Raw genomic sequence first — 22,860 nt, 5'->3', positions numbered from 1 at the left:
CTCGTGCGACCCGGCGGGGAGGGTCTGCGGCGGTCGGAGCGGGCGAGCAGGCGGGGCGTCCCGGCGCGGGAGTCGCGTCTTTGCCGTCTCTCCTCCCCGCGCCTGGAGCTGCCGCTTCCAAGAAGAACAGCTCAGGGGCCCCGACTGGGGCTCCGCGCTGCTGCGGGCGCCCGACTCCCGCCCCGCTCCCCCTCGCGCTCGCCGGGCCTCGCGAGCTCCGGACCCACTTCTGAGATCCGGGGGCGGGACAGGTGGCCTCAGGTCGTAGCTGCTACAGCCCCACTGGCTGCTTGCAATGGCCAGACCTGGGGGCTTGCCCAGGGACCACCCCTCTCCTTCTCTCTCCTCTTTGGAACACTTTGGAAACAGAGAAAAAATGTTAACACTTTTCATACCCCAGACCCAAACCAAACCAATCCCCGAAATACACCCCCCCCCCTACTGTGGGAGGGTTTTGAAGTTCAGACGCGGTCCTCTTTAAGTATTTGAATGCATTTCTGTGTATGTGGCTCTCGGGTGTCCTCCCCACCCCTCCCCTTCCCGAGGGTGCTGAAGAGGCAGGAGGCAGGGATTTCGTAAAAGTAGTATTGATAAACACACTTGCAGAAGCATATGCTAGGCACACACACAAACTATAAACATTAGTGAAAAACACAATATGGCGTACAGCTACAGTACCTAGCGCCGTAATCCACTGATCTCGTACTCTGAACCGGGTTGAATAAGGTCAGTAGCAGTGGGACAGCTCTAGCAAAAACCCGAATGGAACCGGAAGAAGTTTGGAAGCCTGTGGGTGCAGTCCTGTCCTCACAATCAGCGGCCCAATTAAGTTCAACGTAGTACGTTATAGACAGTGACTATGTTTTCGCTATCTTTCAACCACTAAAAATACCAAAATGTTGCCCAAGTGGAATTTTCTCTGCATGGCCATGTAGCAATTTAGGCTGCTACAATTTTCTGAGTACATTGTTCTTAGGGTTTTCAACTGAACAATGTTCTAACGTTATTGTAGCAACTTGTTGCCGTTGAAATATTTGAAATATACCATTAACGTTTTGTGAAAAGGGGGATTTCGAATTCAAGAAATCACAGATTACTAAATTCATACATGATTTTCTTTTATTCGTGGTTCAGCTCCTTATCTCAAGGACCCATTTCTGTCCTGTGGAAAAAAACTTGGCCATTCTTACCTATCCACTTGTGTGTCCAGATAAGATTTGACTACATTCTTGCAATTTTTGCTTTACAATTAGGTTTGCCTCTACTTCTAGGAAAAGGGGAGGGGGGCCGATTTTCATGCCCTTGTTCATTGGCATTGGTAATGGGATTGCATCAGAGTTGATACAAAAATAGCACATTATCACAGATACTCTGTGCTATCCTCTCTTGAATCTCAAGAAAAGGCTGCACAATTGTCGAACAATCTCGGTTGTTACTGTCTGGTGTGCTAGTTTTAATTCCCAAGATTGGGGTTGTAATTTCCTTTGAACTGAGTTTTGCAGAGCTTTGAGTTGAGAACAAATGGCACAGAAGTAAACAGGTCAGAAGAAGATAAACCAGTTTTCATGAATTGTGTTAGCTGTTCATTGAGTTAGGCAGTGGGCATTTTTGGTTTTGATTTCAGATCTTAAAGACAGTGGAATACAGGCCTTTTACATATGAAGATCAGGTTACAAGTTTACTGCCTACTAACCCTCCAAACCAGTATGCTTTTTCATGGTGAACTTCTAATTTTATTAGACTAAAGAAAGAAGTTTTTAAAAATTGTTAAAATTTATCTATTTGCAGGAAGATGTCTCAATATTTACCTAAAGTATGACAGAATTGAGACTCACTATAACAAGAAAATACAGTCACAGATCATGTGTGTATTGAGTAGGTACTGAAAGTCAGTATGAGGTTGAATGATTGAGGAGGTGAGTGCGTTTTTGACCTGAGGTCTATAATGGGAGTGTTTAGGACTGTTAGATATGATGATGCCTGTTTCTTCTCTAGTTAGGTGGGAAAGTTTTTGAGACTCATACCCAACTTCTCTTTGTCTATAAGAATTTGACTTCATGCTACAGGAAGGAAATATAAGGGGAAAATTTTTAAATGAATTTTTTTTTTTTTGTCTCATCTGTGCAAATCTTCAGAAGACTTTCTAGACAAACTGACCTAGAAAAAAAGGCTAGACTGAATAATTGGGTCATTTTAGAAGAGCAGTAAAAGCTACAACTAAATTCCCATCAATGATTTGTAATTTATAAATGAATTTCCAGTCATTTCAGATATCTTCTGAATAAGGAGAAACTTCTTTAAAACATTTGGAGTATGGAAGTGAAGTTTTAGTCTCTGAAATAATGTTTTTCTTAAATGAATGGATGTATCATCAAACTGTTCAAGACAGTTCTAGACACTTAGGATAGAACAGTGAACCAAAGGAAATTGCTAATCTTTATGGAACTTAAGTAGTTGTGCCATATACATTTTGTGTACTCCATATTACTGGGATATATTTTTTTTAAATCAAACATTAAAATCTAGCTCTTTTCTTGTTTTACATACTAGAATTTTAAAGTGCTTAGTAAAGTGTGAAGGAGTAGGTTTTATCAATTGAATTTAATTTATTAAAATAATTTAAACTTTGTTATTGACGTGAATATTTTCTGCATATATCAGTAAATCTTTTGACAGATAGGGGTTTATATTCTTTATAATTTTAAGCATGTCTTTGAAATAAATAAAATACTGCTTTATAATTAAAAAAAAAATCTCATGTCCTGAAATTACTGTAAAATTCGTATGTCCCAGTTAGCTAAGTTTGATTAAAAAGTAGGCTATCTGCTAATTTTTGCTTAGGATTGACTGTTGAAAAATCAATATCTGAATCTTTGTAGTTGTAGATTTATCAAGAGAAGGTGGAGATTGTAATTTATAGGTGACATTAAAGCATTAGAAAAAGCCAGGCATGGTGGCACATGCCTTTAATCCCAGCATTCCGGAGGCAGAGGCAGGCTGATCCCTGTGAGTTCAAGGCCAGCCTGGTCTACATAGTGAGTTCCAGGATAGCTGGGGCTACAAGGAGACCCTGTCTCAAAAAGACACCCCCCCCCCAAAAAAAGCATTAATAAAAGAGAAATTCCTGCAAAAAATTTGTCTGGGGCTACAAGGAGACCCTGTCTCAAAAAGACACCCCCCCCCAAAAAAAAAGCATTAATAAAAGAGAAATTCCTGCAAAAAATTTGTTTTTTTATAAACTTTTCCCCTAAACTCCAAAAGCATTTGATTGGCACTTCTCTAATTTTTATAGACTTTTGTATTGCAAGAAGAACATCAACAAATTTTGTGACTTCAAGTAGTGTGTCTCATCTTTGCAAGACCTGGTTCATAGTTCTCAAATAACAAACTCTGATTTTCAGTGTTTTTTCTCTGTCACTTTTAAGTCTGGCTCAATATAAGTTTGGACCTTACAGAATTAGTTTTTATCATACATAGTCCTCCAGTCCTCAGCTGTTGAGGATTTGCATATGCACCTATCTTAGATCTCAATGTTAATAGGTATCATAATCAGCTTTTTCCAAAAAGGGGACATAATGTATTTAGAACACTTTGTGATTGCTTTTGGCTTATTTGTATACAGTACTGTCTATACAAAAGCTTAAATAGGAATGTTAAAAGGAGGAAATAGAGATTTTTAAACTGATAGAATAGTTATAGCTGATTTTTTTAAAAAACATCACAGCAATAGGATGTTAAAAACGAAGTTTTCCTATTTCTAGTAAGAGTGGCTGATCAATGTGTGTCTGTGTTTATGTGTATATGAATATGTATTTACATATGAACAGTTTATGAATGAAGGCATATTTTAGTATTGGATAAACCTAGTTTTGCCCTTTGGCCCTTGACATGGAATCTTTTCAGTGTTCCCAAGTGATTTTGTTTGACACTCTTTGTTAGTTACCAGAACTTTCTTGTATGTAACATAGAAACACACGCCAATTAAATCTTTGTAAATTTCAAAATACTTTTGAGTTAAAATGTTATTTTGGAAGTTTTAAGATCACAATCACCAAAAAGTGCATAAAATGAATGAAAACTGAACTGGAAAGCTCATGGAGCCTGAATCCACACAAGCTAGTTGAATTTAAAAACCAGGTATTCCTAGTAAAAAAGATAAAATCTTGACATGTGTCGGTATAGTCATAAAATAAGCATGACTTAATTATATTAATATTCATATTTGTAAGGTAAGTCTAATGTACAGTACATTTTAAGTCAAAATTTGGGGGTTACTGGCTAGACACAGTCATTTCTTTGCCAGAGATACTAGGCTGTGTGAGGGCTAACCATCTGTCAAGTGATAGAGACAAAGAAAGGTTTTAATATACTAGTCTAAAATTTCCACAAACTTGTTTTGCATTGTATTGTCATTTTGTTTTGGCCTTCATACTCTGTGCTGAATATGTACTGGGTCAGTCACCTCATTTTGTTTTATGAACAAACCATTCAAGGTCTGGATAAGGTTATTATCACAGCTGATGAGATCTAGAGGCAAGATAAAATATGTTTTGATTTTACTTTCATGTAGTGATCAAAAAATCAGAAGTGGGCCGGCTACCCACCCGCAGTTATACAAATGGTCTCAAGCATGCTTATCTTCACCCACCCAGTCTCAATTTTGGGTGTCTTAGTTCTTTTGCTTTATAGATTCAAGCTTTATATTTAAGCCCATTCCCGAGCTTTTTGGAATGAAAAAAAAAAAAAAAAAAAAAAGTAGCACTAGGAATCCAGATTGCCTGTTTTAGGTACAATATGGTGTGATGTGAAATTGAAACAGCAGATTGGTGAGAAGCTTCAGTTTCAAACAAATATAAACTAGTTTGTTTAGTGAAGTCATACACAAAACAGTAGTCTCTATTGACAGGGCAACATTTTTTTTTTTTTTTTTTTTTTAAGTAATTCTACATCCCAAGGTCACTTTAGTTTAGTTCTTTGGGCCAGCAGTCTATTTTCAAAGCGTCATGTAAGGAAAAAATTCTTAATATTGCTGCTTGTGATGATATACTTAGATATGACAGGCCAAGGAATTATTTATAGTAGTGCTAATTATATCAATAAAAATAGCAATATTAATACTGAGTGTCAAAATCCATTCTTGACAGTATGAGGTAAACAGAACTATAGTCAAACAAAGCAACCAGCCTGTCTTTACTGTCAGCTCATGAATATGTACTTCAGGAAAAAATATACACAGTTTAGAATTGAGCATACTGATTTAATCTCTTCAATTACCTTTGATTTTTTTTTTTTTTAAAGAAATGTTCTATTTGATTCAATACAAGACTAAAAAGATTTGGGTTTTTAGTTTTGCAATTCTTGGTATCCATTATCTTTAAGTTTCTTGAGATTTAATTATCTCTACTTTAGTACTTTATAAATAATCAGAAATCCATTTTATGTGTACCTTCATTTTTGGAATATAGACTACCATTGCAGAAGGATCTAGAAGGCCTCTAATGACTTACAAAACAAGCAGAACTTGCCACTACAATGTATTTATATTCTCCCATCTCTCCTTTTTGTCCTCTCTCCCTGTCCCCCTCTCCCTTTCTCCCTCTGCTTCTCTCTGTTCTCTCTCCCTCTCCACCACTTCTTTTTTCCACCCCTCTCCCCTTGATCAGTAAATCTCTGAATTTCTTTAGACATTAAAGATGTCCTTTTGGGTATGGCCTTATGGTTTCTATTTAAGGAAAAGTATAATTTTTTTTTGTAGTTTTCATTATTTCTAGTCAGTTTTGATAATTTTATGGTCTTTTTTCCTAATGGCAGATAATTAAGTAAAATTCATTAAATTCAGATGTTTTTAAGAGGCTAGCATCTACATTTTCAATCCCTTATCTATTAAATTTATTTCTTTTACTTTATTACGCCTTATCCAAATCTTGGATGTAGAGTTACTAGAGGCTGTTATGTGTCTAGGGCTGCCACTAACTAGTTGTGTGACCTTTACCATGTCCTTTCATCTGTGATGTGTCTCAGTTTAGTGATGCTTGTTTTTAAACACAGCGTAATGTGACACAGTATCTCAGTTACTTGTATTCTTTTATAGTTGGTAAGAATAAATGTAATCATTTACATACATTTTCATCAACTCAGCCTACCTCAGGAAGCTGTATTAGTAATATAATTTATCAGCTTGATTCTTTGCATTTAGCATGAAGTTGCTTAGTTGGGGAAAGCTGATAATAATAGAATGTGTTAGATCACAGTCATTTTCTAATGATATAGAATATATGTATAGATTCCTAGACATACATCTTCAAAGAAGAAAGGTGAATTTGACTTGTGTACCTCTCCTCTAAGCTGAATATAGATGCTCTTTGAGTAATCAGGATCCCTTTCCATGTGGATCTTAGGAAATTTGTAATTTTTCACTGTGGCATTTGATTTTTGATCCTACATTATAGTTATTCAGAAATAGACTTACACAAGAGGGATGATTATGTAGACAAAGAAATTTAACTATTTTCATGTATAATTGTGGAAAGAATCTGTGTTAGTAAAGACTTTGAAAATACTTTGTTGTATACAAGAACCAAATAAGTGCATGTAATTCATGTGGAAAAAATTGATGGGTCAGTGTTGAAAGATAACTCTAAGGTTGCTTTTCATCAAAAATTTTAGTTGGTTTCTTTCAATGGACTCATATTCCTTTTGCTGTTAGAAATGGTTATGCAATCTCAAAACTATTAAACAGCACCTATTCACAGATTTGAATGGGAAAATGCAGAAATTTATACACTTTTGAATCTTCCCCTTTTCCTATACCTACCCACGGCCCCAGATGTTCTTGGTAATGATCATGTAAGATTTTATGTCACCTCATAGAGAGATATACAAAAACTTATCCAGTACATTCAGTGATGATAAACTATTGTAGCATTCCAAATCTAGTTAATAGAAGTTGCAAGGAAGATTTTGTATCTACCATTGGGCACAAAAACTGGTGTGTTTCGATATATACAAATGATAGAAAAGATACTCTAACTCTGTTTAAGGAAAATATTTGGGAATGTTGACTGAAATTCAGCACATACATTGAGTAATTACTATAGATGTTTTCTAAAGATACTTGTGCCAAAAAGACTAGCAGAATTTTTAGTGGGAAGCAAGATGAACAGAAAATGAAATTCTTTATTCTGGTACTAAATGATGTTAATGAAAACAGCTACCACAACAGTAGTAGTGCACATTTATTGAATGCTTACTTTGAACTAGGCGTTGGTTCTATCTGCATTTTTTTTCTTTTTTGGTTAATTCTGCAATCCTATGAAACAGGTACCTTTATTATCCCATCCTTAAAGATAAAATAAGGCTCAGAAAAGGAAATGATATTATTCAAAGTCACATAGCTAGTGTTTAACAGATGGGATTTCAAATTCAAATCCAACTGTAATGAACCTAAACTGTTAATCACCAGGCCTCTATTCTGGGATGGTTTTAACTTTGAGGTTGCCCAGATTAGTACTGGTAATTGTATTTTAAGAACCACAGGTTTAGGTTTGGGGAAGGTTCTAGAGAAGGGCACAAGGTGCAAGACTTGCAAGTAGGAGAACTGGTTGCTATGGTAGACTCCAGTTTTAAATTTTAGCTTCAGAATTACAAGTGTTGAGAGGAAATTCATACTGTGGTCTAACAGCAAATGAATTCAGTAGATGCCTTCTGATTTGGTTCTATGGATAACAGTGAAGTCATGATAACATAAAGCAGACTGTAGAAATCACCAGTAGAAGCAGGACAAAACAAAGTTAAAACTTGGAGTACTGGGAAGGCAGGGGTCAAAAAGGACTAAATCAAACCAAACTCAGTAACCAAGAACCAAGGATCATAAATAAGCCTGAGGCAGTACAGAAACAGTATATTTAAGCTGGTAGAGCCTACTGATTTCTTAAAAGGTCGTGTGTTTATATTTTTTATTTGTGTCCTTCATGGTTGTTTCGGAAGTCAATAGCTGGTATTAATATGGGCCACCAGAACTTGCAGTGTAAAGAGTTACTTTTTTTGGCACAAAATGTGAAAATACTAGCTTAGAATTAGGCAGTAAGTATAATTGCTTTGCACAGAAAGACAGTTAAGTGAAATAAGCTGTCTGGTAAACCATTTATTGAGTGCCTATTCCTTGCCACCCGATTCTGAACTGTTTCTGGAGGCACTGTAAGATGCTAGTTAAGAGTCTAGTTTTCAAATAGAACAAAACACTTACTAGCTTCCCAGAGGTTTGATGGATATGAAAGGTGAAATAACTTCACACACTAATTTTATTCAGTTCCTTATGACATTAGCTTTTGATCTCTTCTTTCTCATGTTCACAGAGTTTGAAACTGAGTTACAGCAAGCTTATGAGACATAATCTAGACTTTTTGTCTATAATTTTAACTTTTCTTTGATGCTGCTAACCAAAGATAGGTTCAGTTTTATTTAATAGTATGAGTATATTTCAAATTATCAGCTCTAATAAAATCAGTGTGTATAAATTTAGGTTATTTGGAATAGCCAAAGTCAGTGAATGAAAAGTATAGTAACTTTTTAATTTGTCTGTCTCTCTGTTTATTTATTTATTTATTTAGACACAGGGTCTCACTATATAGCCCTGGCTAGCCTGGAACTCACTATGTAGATCAGGCTGGGCTCAAACTCATAAAGATCTGCCTGCCTCTGCCTCCTGAGTGCTGTGATTAAAGACGTGCCACCACGCCCAGCAATAGTAACTTCTAAAGTGAATTATAATTTCAAAAAATCAGCTAAAACAAGCTGCTTATATAATATTCCCTTTATCTACAAGATAGAGTGTAGGTCAGAAGTTTTAAAGAGATGATATTCATTGTTTTTGCAAGTCTGCGTATTTATTTTATCATCTTTACAGTGAAAGCGTAATGAATTATTGAACAGTTACCTATGCAACTTTACTTTTCCTTATGACAGTGTTTCAGATATTTATTCAGACTCAAATTTTATAACATAGTGCAATAATAATTTTGTATGCTTCAAATAGTTATATCACTGAAATATATTATGCATTTAGAAAAATTATTAACATTCAATCCTCTCTTGAGGTTTATTGTGAATGTACCCTTGTATTTGCTCCTTTGAGATGCTGTGGTACCTAGTTTTCCTAATGGCTATGCTGTCTGCATTTCACTGTCCTTTATATATCTGACTCTCAGAGAAACACCTTTGAAAACTCAGGCTGAGAATAAAATTTCCTATTCTGGAAAGAGGTTAAGAACAAAGCATTACTATGTTGGGGAGGTAAATCTTTTGAGCTGAAAATCAGTGTAGGAAAATGAACAGGATAATAGGCCCTTCTCAATCAGATACTCAGTGTTATAGTTTCATCATTCATTATAAAGTAGAACAAAGCATATAAGAGCCAAAAATAAATGATTATTTTTAATTTTGTGTTATATATTTCATTCTGTCTAGCACATATATATGTGTGTGTATATGTGTATATATATACATGCATATATATATGATGAGCTTGATTATGAAAAAATGCATGACTCTGGTATAAAGTGAATTTAATTTAATTTGGTGTTTCAAGTAGAGTTGAATTCCTAACTCCAATTCTTTGAGATTCATCACTTAACATTTAGAATCATACCATATTGAACTGTAGCCCTTTAAAGACAGATGATGTGATTTATATCTTGATAGCTGTGGTGCAAGCATAGTACTTGGCACACAGGAAGGACTCAATAAATGTTGGTAAGTATATTTTATGTCTGTTTGAGGAATGTCTTAGTTACTAAATGTCAGTTTCCTAATTTTCAATCATTCTGGTTCAAATTTAACGTTGTGAAAATTATCATTACCTATTATAAGTATTTCTATACTTTAAAAATACCCAAACATCTTTACACATGTTTATAATCCTTTCTCCTTTTAGATAGTTAATGAAATTCTATCATGGCAGAAATTCCAATAAAAATTATATTTACGATGATCAGAAAAGAAATATATCAGATATCACCCATCAATAGTCACACAAATCTCCTATGATCAATTCAGAATATTGTGTTGAATAGAGTACACCGAATTACATTACCTACCTATTCAAGGATGAAACCCAAATTTCATATCCTATATGATTCCTATCTAGATAGCAGGATAAATAAACCTCAGTACCTTTGTCCATTATAATAGATTGCAGTTTAGATGTTGAACATTTCATGGGAACTTTTAAAATCTTAGTCAAGGAATGTTCATAAAATTTCGTACAGTTAAAATAGTTTTAATTAAGTTAACTTTATTATCTGATTTATCTAGAAATCTAGTCCAGGTAAGCACTTTAATATTGTGATATTATTAAAGCCCTGTTTCTTTCAGAAAGCAAATGATACTACTGGACTGTGAACAGTATGGGAGGTAATGCCATGTAAACCATGTAGGGCATATTTTAATTTCTCAATAATAGGTGGCGTGCTTTTTCACATTTGTAAGACTTGCTCATACATTTGGGGAATTTATCTGATTGGCCAAAGTTATAATTTGTTTTTCTACTAGCTGAAATTATAGCAAATTGATTTGTGTTGTAAACAAAAGATAATTCTGTCCTGGAATAATTAAAAGTGGGATTCCATTAAAGCTTACACAGAATGATTAATACCTATAGTGTATTTTGAGATCTGTTTCTAAGACCATATGGTAAATATACCATTATTTCTTTTATTTTTTTTTGAGAATTTCATACATGAATATCGTATTTGCATTATTTCCATCTTTCTAGTCACCTTCCAATTCCTCTCAAGCCCCCCTCATAATTTCTTGTTCTCTTGTTATTTTTACATATATATGTAAAAGTTACATATATACATATATATGAAAATGAGGAAAAGGAATATATATGAATACAAATATATGTATTAACTCAGAAATAGAAGGTGGTACGATTGAAGATCCCTTAGAACTTTGATATTATCAAGAAAGAAGAATGTATAGCCACTTGATCAAATAAAATACAAGAGGGGGATGAGGAAATAAGCATGTGAAAGAAGAAACTCAAACTATCAGTTATTACATTTAATAGATGAACTAACTACATACATTATATGACAAATAATCAGGATTCATGTTAAAAATAAGTCAACTGAAATATATTACAAGAAAAACACGTAACACGAAGTGAAAAAGTAAATTGGATGATAAAATAGTGGGCATAAAGTCAGGTAAATGCAAGCAAAGGAAAAAATGAGTGTGATATCAGACAGAATTTAAGGCTAAAAGTTTTGGGTGCCAAAGAGGAAGGGGGAATGAGTTATAAAGATGATTTTCTGTATGGAATACACAAAAATTCAATAAAAATTTATAAAAAAGGGTTACTATGATTATAAAGGGCACAGGTTATGGGGAAAATAACCATTTAAGTCTGTATATAGTAGGTTTATTTTTATCAGATAAATACATAAAAAAAATTTAAATCCACATAGTTGTGTTAATCCTATAAGGTCAGATGACTAAGAGAAGTAGATAAATGTAACTTAAAAGCTTAAATCAATACATATGTAGAATCTGACGTTCCTCAATTAAAAAAAAATTATTTATGTTTTGAGACAGTTTCACAATATTGTCCAGGCTGGTGACAAATTCCTGGTACTTAAGACATCTTTCTGCCTCAGCCTCTCAAGGAACTAGGGTTACAATATGCCATTGTGTCTGCTTCCTTAAATACTTTTGAACCTCTCAGTACTTAGTCACAAAGAAAACCTTATCAATTTTAGGAAATAGAAATTTTGCAAACAGGTTTCCTGAGTATAGACTAACATAATCAGAATGAAAAAAATCTAAAGGTAAAAGCTGAATGACATGAAATTGCAAAAAAAAATTCCTAAAAGTTAAGTCACCTAGAAATTAATGAGATAGAAAACATTTTATGTAAAATAAAGAATAATAAGCCAAAGTAAGGAAGAATTTTTTGAAACATGAAACTAACATGGAAAACAACAACAAAATAAAACCAAAAGCCAATTATTTGGAAGGATTAATATGATTTATAAACTCATATGTTACTTTAGTTTACTACAAATTGATATAAAGTAAGTAAAAAAAACCATATGAGTTTTGAAAAAAATGAGAAATGTGGTTAAACTATGGGAAATAGGTAATTTTCATGTAATTTTAATTATTTTCAGTCATGGAAAAGTATTTGAATATCTTATTTTTATGTAATAATATTATAGAAAAACTCTAGCTGAAATATAATTCAGTTTCTTTATAGAAATAAATGTGAAAAATCAAAGTAAACTATTAGCAAACAATACCAGCAGATCAAAAGAATATTGCAGTAGGTCCTAGAAGATTTATTGAAGTAGAAATAAAAATATAATTTAATAATAGGAAATATATGAAACTAATTCATTATATTGACAAGTTTAACCTCTTAAAAATTAAATTTTTATTAATTATTTTTTATGTGGGTGAGTGTTTTGCCTACATGTATGTAAGTGCCCTATATGTGTGCCTGATACCTGCAGAGGCCAGAAGAGGGTGTAGGAGTCCCTAGAACTAAGATGGTTGCTAGCTGCCCTGTGTGTGCCCTGGGAACTGGATCAGTACTCTTAAATGCTAAGCCATCTCTCCAGCCCCAGTATTGATTTCTTAAAGACAGCATGATATCATTTATTTTCTATCTTCCTCAATGACAAAAACCTTTAAGGCTATCAATGGTCTTCTGATGACTACTTTAGCTCTCTTCCATAAAGTTTTTATGTAAAGTTTTTCATTTCATTCTTTCTAGGTGATTTTTTTTTTTTTAAAATCTAGGAGTATTTTCCCAGATTTCCTTAGTGTTCAATTCTTGATGTTTTGAAAAATTTAAAAATCCTATAATTAGAAAATTTGCTCATAAAATCTGTTTTCTAAAATAAATCTCTGTTTTCTATTGGTCATTTCTTATTGAGGCATATTTTAATGAACAGGACAGAGTACATAGATACTGAAAAAATTATTTTGCTTTTTTTTTTTTTTTTGAGACATGGCCTACCTGTAACTCCAGCTGGGCTGGACCTCTCTACGTATACCAGGCTAACCTCAGTCCTACAGAGATCTGCCTGCCTCTGACTCCTGAGTGCTGGGATTAAAGGTGTGAGTACTACACCTGGCTAGAAACGTTATTTTTAATGTTCTTTTTTGTTTTTAAAAATTTTTGTATGGGGGCAGATTCTTACTCTTTAACCTAACCTACCCTAGAACTTACTGTGTAGCCCAGCCTGGTCTGAGTCTCCCAAATGGAACACCATACCCTTAATTAAACTAACATTTTAAAATTCATATTTTTTATATTTTTAAGTGAAATTTTATAGTTACCATTTATAATTATGCAACTATATAAAACCTTAATATCACCATGTACTTATTCATTTCCAGTCATTTTTATATTTCTTTTATGTGTATGAATGTATTGCCTTCATGTATCTTAAGTGCGCCTGTATCCTGCAATGTCTGTGGAGGCCAGAAGAGGGCTTTGGAATCCTTCTGGAACTGGAGTTGCAGATGGTTATTAGTTGCCATGTGGGTGCTGGGATTTGAACCCAGGTCTTCTGCAAGAGCAGGCAGTGCTTTTAAATGCTGAGCTATTTCTTCAGTCATTTTTTTTCCTCTTTGCTTAGCATGAAATCACTAAGATTCACCTAAATTGTACATAATTGTAATTCATAGAGTTCGTTTTCACTTACACATAAAATTGTTGACTGTATCACAGTATATTTTTTACTTCTCTTGCAGTTGTACATTTCAGCTGTATCTTGCAGATATTTCTGGGTCATTCTTTGTTATGTATAACGATTGGAGTAGCTGTCTTAGATATATAAATGATGGATGTTATAAGTGGTTATCAAGAAATGGTTTCATCCATTTGTACCACCACTAGCAGTGTATAGACTATTGTATTTATTCTCTTTTAACTTACACTTCTGTCAGATTTAGAAACTTGCCAATTACATGAATAAAAACATCTCATAATCTTGCAAAATTTTGTATTTAGTGGTTAGGCTGTAAACATCCATGTTTTTGTTTTTCCTGTGAAAAGGTTGTTCAGACCTTTACTTTTTTTTCTTATGTTTTGAAATTCTTTATGATTTCTTTTTGATTGACTTACTGAGTTCTCTGTATATTCTAGATTCCTTTCTGTCTCTTGGTTTGTATCTACTCACTTCCTTCAGCATATAATAATTAGCAGAAGTATGCTTTCATACATATTCTCTTTCATGGTTGATACTTTTTTCTGCCTTTTTATAAATTGTTCCATGAAGTTGATTTTTGTACAGTATATTGAATTGAAATTTAAGTTGCTTTGTAAAGGGAAACATATTTCTTACTGCATTAATTGGATGTTTTTGTCTTTCCTCAGCGATTTACCTCACCATCTCCTGTATAATAGGAGTCTGCCTAGACAAGGACCTCCTTATATCCTCTCCTTTCTGTGTTCTTGGTTGATGTATTTGCCCTATACCTGCAAATATGTTTTCTCAGTTTTATAGAGCCTCATAAGAAGTGCTTATGTATGTAAGGGCAGATTACTCAGAATTTATCTTTTAAATTCTCTTTTCCTTGAATGTTAGCCTTTCCTCTCTGCTTATGTCATTCTTTTCTTTTCTTTCTGGTATTTTTGTTTATTTGTTTGTTTGATCTTTTTGAGACCAGGTCTCCCTGTAGCCCCAGCTGTCCTGGAATTCACCATGTAGACCGGCTGGCCTCGAACTCACAGTTATTGTTTTAAAACTAACACAAACACACTTTATTTAACAGTGCATATGTTTTAATATCTCAACCTTTTCCCAAAACAACTGCTTATTTTAGCTTAGAACTTACTGATGTAAATCCAGTAGATTTAAAGAAAAAAATGTAACAAAAATGTATCATCAGTTATATAATACTCAAGCTAATTGACTTGGAATACCAAATTCAAGCAATGTATTTATCCCAAGTCTAAGTTTCTATCATAATTTATTTATAGTGTATACCTATGTTAATCTAGTACATATTAATTAATCTAAAGGTAAGCTACCCAATTGGATATTATCTGTTTTTGAATGGTTATTATCAATTTTTAGCTCTTTATTATCACTACATGCCAAACAGTGTTGAAGTGGTTGACATATTTTAACTCATTTAAAAATTATTTATTATTTTTATTTTATGTGTATGCGTGTATTACCTACATGTAGGTAAGTCTACCCATGTCGTGCAATGCCCTTATGGACAGTTGTTAGCTGCCATGTGGGTGGTGGGATTTAAACCTGTGTCTTCTGCAAGAACAACCAGTGTTCTTAACCACTGAGCCATCTCTCCAGCCCCTTAACTCATTTTTTTTGTAGGACTCTTAAGGTAGTATTATATCCATTTTACAACTGAGGAAACAGGCTGACAGTAGGTAAGTTGCCTGGGGGTCTGTGTATGAGGAGTGGATGGTATGTGCCTGCAGTGCTAAGCAGTATTGTCTTCTGCACTTCTCAGTTATTCTTCAGCAGAACTGACTTTATGATAGCTTTGACATCAGCTTTCCCTCCATCCTGCCCCAGTACAAGATAGTCTTATTCAGAAGACACAAAGTACACATTAACATCAAAGCCTTTTGTGAAAGACAGTAGAAAAGAAAAAGTAGATACCATTGGATAAATCTCTTAGCTGCCTGGGAAATAATGGATTGGATGGATGGTTACTGGTTTTGAGTAGTTGGTGGTTGTAGATGTGACATCCACCAGCTCTCAGTGGATATTTAGCTGTAGCTTGTGGAACCTCTCTCACTCATTTGCCTTTTTCTCCTCTCAGGTGTCCAGAGCTTTTACAATGATATATTTGTCAGAGAACTGAAAAGTATTCTACTTAATGTTTCTTATAAAGTAACACTCTTTGACAGTTTAATCTGCCTCCATTCTTAGTCCTTTTGTATTCCTAGAATGCTTGCCTCTTTTGTTTCCTAATCGCTATGTCTATTTTGATCTTAAAATAAATTATATGATCTGATAGGTAAATATTGTTTTATTAATAAGTCATGTATTAGAACATCTGCTGTTCAAGATTCTAATTGTTAAGTTTTGTGTAGGGCATCCATAAAGAGAAAGAAGTTTCTTTTTTTCCTTAAAAAAAGTTATAGTGGCCGAGTGTGGTGGCGCACGCCTGTAGTCCCAGCACTTGGGAGGCAGAGGCAGGTGGATCTCTGGGAGTTCAAGGCCAGCCTGGTCTACATAGGGAGTTCCAGGACAGCTGGGGCTACAGGGAGACCCTGTCTCAAAAAGACCAAAAAACAAAAAAAGGTTATAATGAAAATAGGTGTCTACAAATATATGAAGAGATGATAGCAAAGAGCTGATAAATAATGAATCTTAAGGTGTGTCTCATTTTTCTGGCTAGATGGCTTAGGGGAGTGGGAACTTGAAGAAGAACCTTTAGTAACCTGTCATGGAAGCCCTAGAAGAGGAATGTGGTACCATAATACACAGAACTACCCTGTAATGAAAATAATTTGCAATGGAACAAGGATAGTGAGGATTTAAGAGAAAAGTCATGCATATTTTCAGTGATTAGAGTATCAAAATAAATTACTAGATTCTGACCTTTTGACTGAGAAATATTTGCCTCAAGAGTAATTGTTTGGAATTAGAAATCAGAGAAGCCAGAACTTGGAGGGGTAAGTGTAGTTAGTAAATGATCTAGCTACCTGAATATAGCCCTATGGCAATGTGAGGGTGAGGAGGGGATGAGGTACTTAGCTGAAATATATTAGAAATATATTAATAAAAGCACAGGGATGTTTTATATAGGAGCATATTAATCAGGATATTTGCTGTTTAAGGAATATGTAGTCAGAGAATGAATAGGCTCAATTTTTTTTTTTTTTTTAGACAGGGTCTCTGTAGCCCTGGCTGTCTGGAACTTACTATGTAGACCAGGCTGGCTTTGATCTCACAGAAATCAACCTGCTTCTGCCTCCTGAGTGCTGGGATCTTAAACGCCTGCTCCATCACTCTTGACTGTTGTGTACAGTAAACCTAATGGATAGTACTCATTTGAAAAGCAGGGGCTTAGATTTTGTGGAGGAGCTGAACAAATAAAGACATTGTAAGATGGTAGTGCCCTTAGATTGAATTAAAATTCATGGAGAACCAATGATCTAATAAATATAAGATGCAGAGAGTCATATTTAGACTTGATTTACATGAAATACAAGAAGGAATAATTTTGACTTGTGAACATTTCGTTTTGGAAGAAAGGAGTGAATCTCTGTCCATTATATTTGCAATCAACTGTTAGTAATGAGTGTTCAAATATGAAAAAAAAATGTTGATGGTTAATTTAATGTTTTTAAAACTTCAGGTGGACCTTGTAGTTGGTTGCTTTTGACTGCTCTGTTCCATTACTAATTCATCTCTCCCATCTCTACCTGCCAATTTTTACCACTTATTTTACAATAAAAATTGAGATAGCTCATTTTTCACATTTTTTTTTCAATATAGATGTTTTAGATAAACTTGTATTTGCTATGAAATTAATTCTGATAGTTTCTTTTTTTGCCATTTAGACCAGAAATGACATTCTAAAATCAAAAGAATCCTTTAAGGTCCAGAAATATGTACTTTTATAACTATTATTTTTAAAAAGACAATTGAACTGATACTAATTATTTTATATTCAAATTAAACATTTCAGTAACTAAAAAGGGGGAAGCTTTCTTAAATACATAAAAACAGAATATATGGGTCATAAACTAAAATATATATGTATATATAGTTTAAACAGTTCTTCATATGTGTAATTATTTTAATTTGGTAGATTAGTGCTTATGTAAATTTCAACTTGGTGAAATTAATCTTTATGTTCTTTTAAGAAAATCAATTTTTACTTTTTTCGATACACCAAGTAAATTCTCAGGTCCTAGAATCACTAGTGATAATAATTTGAATAATTTTTATATTACTTTAAGCCTAGAAAAATAGCTTAATGATATTTATCATTTATTTAATAATTGATTCTTTGATTTTTATTTTTTGTGTATGGTTGTTTTGCTTGCATCATGTAAGTACATCATGCACATGAAATGCCTGGGGATGCCAGAAGAGGACGTTGGATTTCCCTGGAATTGGAGTTACTGATAGTTGTTAGCTTCCATGTGGGATCTGGAAACCAGACTTGGGTCCTCTGGAAGAGCAGCCAGTACTCTTAACTGCTGAGCTATTTCTGCTCCTATTTATTGTATGTCTGAGGCACCATACCCAGCTCATCTATTCATTTAATAATTTTGTGAAGAATTTTAAGCTATTGTGTGATAGACATCATTACTAATTAGAAGAAACCCATAATACAGTAAAATTTGAGAATTCTGCTTCAGGAGGAAAAAGAAGAAAAGGATTATCATTTAATGACTTTCCCTATGGATTAAACATTTTATGTTTATTCTCATTTAATACTTTTATCCAATATTTGCTTATGAGGAAACCAAAATTCAAAGAAAATGGTAACTTGCTTAAGGCCACAACTAGTAAATGTGGATGATTTATTCACATCAGCCTTATTTGACTTAATGTCCATTTTGCTTTTTCAAAATTACTCTGCTTCCTATGTGTCTGAAGGTGGAGTATCTGTCTCTGAATAATTACGAATAAGTTGGAAATCTAGTCTTTCAGGTTCTTCATAATTATGCCTTAACTTAATATTTTCCCCTTTACTTTCTGTAAACATTTCATGTTGATCAGCCTACCTTTTCCTTGCAAAAGGGATATGAATTAGATAGGAAAACATAAGATACCAGATGTGATTACACAAATAAATATTATATATCACAAGTTAGTTTTTCTCTACCTCATGTTTCTTATCTGAAAGAATTATGAAATACATTATTGGTTTGCAATGCATTTCGAAAGCAAAATATTTAAAACATTTTTAATTTTAGTGAAGCAGATGGTAGATTTCTCAGTATGTTTAGTTTTATTCTTGGGAATGGCCAATCAAGTTCAGGCTAATTGATGAAGATTCCCTGCTTCGTACAGAAAATACTCTAGTAGAAAACAACATGGAAATATTTCTTATCTGAGGCCTGAGTAAAGGCATATTACAAGTGGTATAAATAATCAAGGGAAATTGCATTTCAAAAATCTCTGGAGAGTGTTGTTCTTCCTGCAAAGACATAATGAAATACCCTGAAAACAATGACATGTCTTGTAATATTTGTATAGTTAACTCCTTACGCCTATCAGTAATAGTTGAGTTGCTGGAATTTTTGTAGATAATGAACAGCATGTTATAGTGGCACTCTATGTTGATGCATCTAACATTTTAAAAACTGTTGAGCACATAGTGCTTTGTGCTTTATTAAGACACATGGATCACTGCCACCTGGCCTTACCTCTAGGAACCTTGAAGTTTGTGAAAGTGATAGGCATGTAAACAACTAACTATACTCACCTTAAAACATAATTTTTAAGACTTTGCAATTCATTTGTATTTCATTTGTATTTGTATTAGCAAAACTAATAGTTATCAAGTATAAATTATATATAGACACTATCCTCACCAGTTAATAAGTTCAATGTGTTTTGTCAAATGTCTTGCACTTTGTTTACAACAAAGACTATCTCTTATCAGTCTAACGTAGGCTTCAAAACAGCTCTGTGATACAGCTGTTCTTACTCACACTTTATATATCAGCTATATGAGTATCATGGCTAAATAACTGCTTATGGATTGCCTTTAAGCATTTTTCAAATTGGAGTTAACTGCAGAATAGTGGTCTAAAAACTAGGGTTCAAGTACTGTAGGAAATAGTAAAATTTTGCACATGCATAAATGTATTTTTAAAGTATATTTTTATTGAAATTTTGTGCATTTGATATAAAACATCTTAACTATCTTTTTATCCCCTCTCCTGTATTTCATGTATTCTGTCATATATGTTAAGGCCTATTGAGTCAAGTTAGTATACTCACACATGTCTCAGTGCAAGTTCATTCACTGGGGTCTAGTCAGCGTATCTAGAGTCTGTTCCTTAAAGAAGATCACTCTCCCTCACCTGGCAGTATTAACTGCCAGTAGCTCCTTGGCTAAGGTTGGGATCTCCTGCCCATTTCCCCAGTTTTGTTTGGGTTTGCATGGCTCCTGGGACCTTGATCATACAATGCATTTTGGCCTTCTACACCCCCTACTGCCTCTGTCCAATTCCCCTCAGAACTCATCATCAACCTTCTACCTCCTGATTCCACATCTTTTTGTTATTATTTCTGATAATAAAGAAATAAAATATACAGATATATTTTGTACAGTTTTTAACATACATAGAAACTAGTTTTGAAATTATTTTGGTTTTGGCAACAAAACCCCATAATAATGAAAGTAATTATAAACATTCGATATGAAATGTTCTCTTTATGTCATTGGGCCATCCACTGTTGTGTTGGCAACTTACCAGCAGCCACATCAGCAAAGAAAAATGACTCCTTCCTTCACCAGGATATCAACTACTAATAGCCACGAGTCTGGGCAGAGCCTTATGAACCACTCTCTTACCTGTGCAGGAAATGGGACTGGCTTGATCTTGTGTAGGTCTTGTACAAGTTAGATGTAGTATCAGCTTTTAAAAATTTAATAGTAAAACCTAGCTCTTGTAAACAGAGAAAATGTGGCAGAAATAATGTGTAGAAAATATGGCAACAAACTACATCACAGTTTGTCAGAAAATGCTGTTAGAAGATGCACAGAAAACACTTCCAAAAAATTAGAGAAACAAGTATTTTAACAAATTATATGATATGGAAGGTTTACTGTGTAGTTAAATGAAATTGCCAGTATTTCTAACATTTCAGCTAATGATATTTGTAAGGTTTAATTTCAGTATGAATAAGAACTATGCTTATTTTTCTCCTCAAACAACTAAAGTGCTTACTGGAGAAGATAACTGCTAAGCAGAAAAATATTCTTCATAAAACAATGCATTGTGGAAAGTAGTTAAATATATTAATATAGGTAATATGTTGGGTGGTTTGTCTGGACTAGAAAAAATTGTTTCTGGGTTAGATTACAGAACTACATCTGAAATTCATTCATCATTTATAGACAAGCTATTTTTGCAAAGACACTGGAATCAAAAGTACATATAAGTGCTATAGGATACCTTAAATGTTATTAATTTGTTTTTTAAAAATAAGGAGCCATGTGTAGTGGTGCATCCCTTTAATCTCAGCACCGGGGTGGCAGAGGCAGGCTATCTCTGAGCTCGAGGTCAACCTGGTCTACATAGTGAGTTCCAGGCTAGCTCGGGCTATAGGGAGACCCCATCTCAAAAAAACCAAAACAAAAAGTTAAATCTCTAAAATTAGGAGAAAATGAATTACCAAATATGGAAGTGTCATAATATTTCAAGAATTATTATGAAACTTTATAATAAGATGGATAATGTCCATAAATTTCATTGCACAACTTCAGATATACTGGTTATTCAATGGCAGAACACTGAGGAACAATATTAAGCTTACAGACATTATGTGTTTTCTTTTGCAGCATGACAAATGTTCCGAGATTGACAGTGCTGTCCTTCTCCGGCATATATTTTAGTAAAAAAATATATATTTGATCTACTTTTAAAAAGAAATTGTACTAATAATGAGCAAGAAAGTAATTGATATTTGAAAGACCAATGGTATATAGAGAGCATTTCATATTGAATATTTATTGTTATGAAATATTGTTGCTGAAACCAACAAGATTTTAAAGCTAGTTTTTGTATATATTAAAACTATACAAAATTATCTGCATATTTTATAAACTTGGAACATAATTTTATGTTTCAAAGTCTTGCAAACATAATCTTTAAATGTTTAAAAATTTTTGTTTAGGAATTGTGACACCAAAAAAAAAATTATCAAAGCTGGACATGGTGGTGCATGCCTTTAATTCCAGGACTTGTGAGGCAGAGGCAGATAGGTAGATGGATCTCTGTGAGTTTGAGGTTAGCCTGGTTTACATAGCAAGTTCCAGGCCATCTGGGACTGGTGCTATAGGGAGACCCTGCCTCAAACCCCCCCCCCCAAACTAAATAAAACCAAACAAAAAACTGTGACATGCATCTCTTAGTTCTTAGGACTCATGACATCAGGGACTAACTATATTTTAACAAGATATTTTCTGTAACTGGCGACTGTGCTTGTAAGCTGAGCATTGTGATTGAGTGCAGCCAGTGGGCTGCTGGCTTTTGATGCTTCTCTGTAACTACCGTCTTTCCCACCATTACAGTTAATTTCACAATATGACATAATACCAACACTTCAGATGACTATTTCACAGTCTGTAAAGCCAAGCCAATATGTAAAGAATTTATTTAAAATACATTTATTTAATCAAATACCTTTTTATTTTTTTGAGAGAAAATGTTTTTTAAGTTATTGATAACATTCAAAAATTGAAATGTTAGTCATTTCTTTTGTTTAAATGCTTATTACTGCCTATTACTGTTCTTTAATATATAGACTCTAGTAGCATATGTCTGCATTATAATTGTATAGACTGGAGCATGAGGTTCTAGAAGCAGTGCTGTTGTCTACACTGAAATGACTCAGCACAGGAACTTTGACCCAGGGAACTGAATTCAAGTGTTAGTCTGTTGGAGGAACTGAGGAGATCGGTAAAGTGCTTCTTAGAAACATAATGGTCTGTGTTTGGATCCTCAGCATTCATGTAAACAGCTAGGCAGGGCAGCTGGAAGGTGGACAGAAGGACCTCTAGAGTCTCCAGCAAGCCATGTTTTCTGTAAATTCCACTTTAAGAAACTTAATAAACTCTTCCTCAGACATATGTAGATAAGCATTGAAATGATCTCTGGAATATATATATATA

At 33.9% G+C, this 22,860-nt stretch overlaps 1 protein-coding gene across 1 annotated transcript in view; it reads left to right on the top strand.

Annotated features, from left to right (window-relative positions):
* Positions 1–22,860, top strand: part of Zbtb20 (zinc finger and BTB domain containing 20) — an 843,460-nt gene that overhangs the window by 309 nt on the left and 820,291 nt on the right. The gene's annotated exons all lie outside the window — the stretch shown is intronic.

This window comes from Nannospalax galili, unplaced genomic scaffold (genome assembly GCF_000622305.1).
Source record: "Nannospalax galili isolate Female #2095 unplaced genomic scaffold, S.galili_v1.0 scaffold18, whole genome shotgun sequence".
Classification (NCBI taxonomy): domain Eukaryota; kingdom Metazoa; phylum Chordata; class Mammalia; order Rodentia; family Spalacidae; genus Nannospalax; species Nannospalax galili.
The sequence above is the reverse complement of the archived record's forward strand: the minus strand, read 5'-3'. Positions and strand labels throughout refer to the sequence as shown.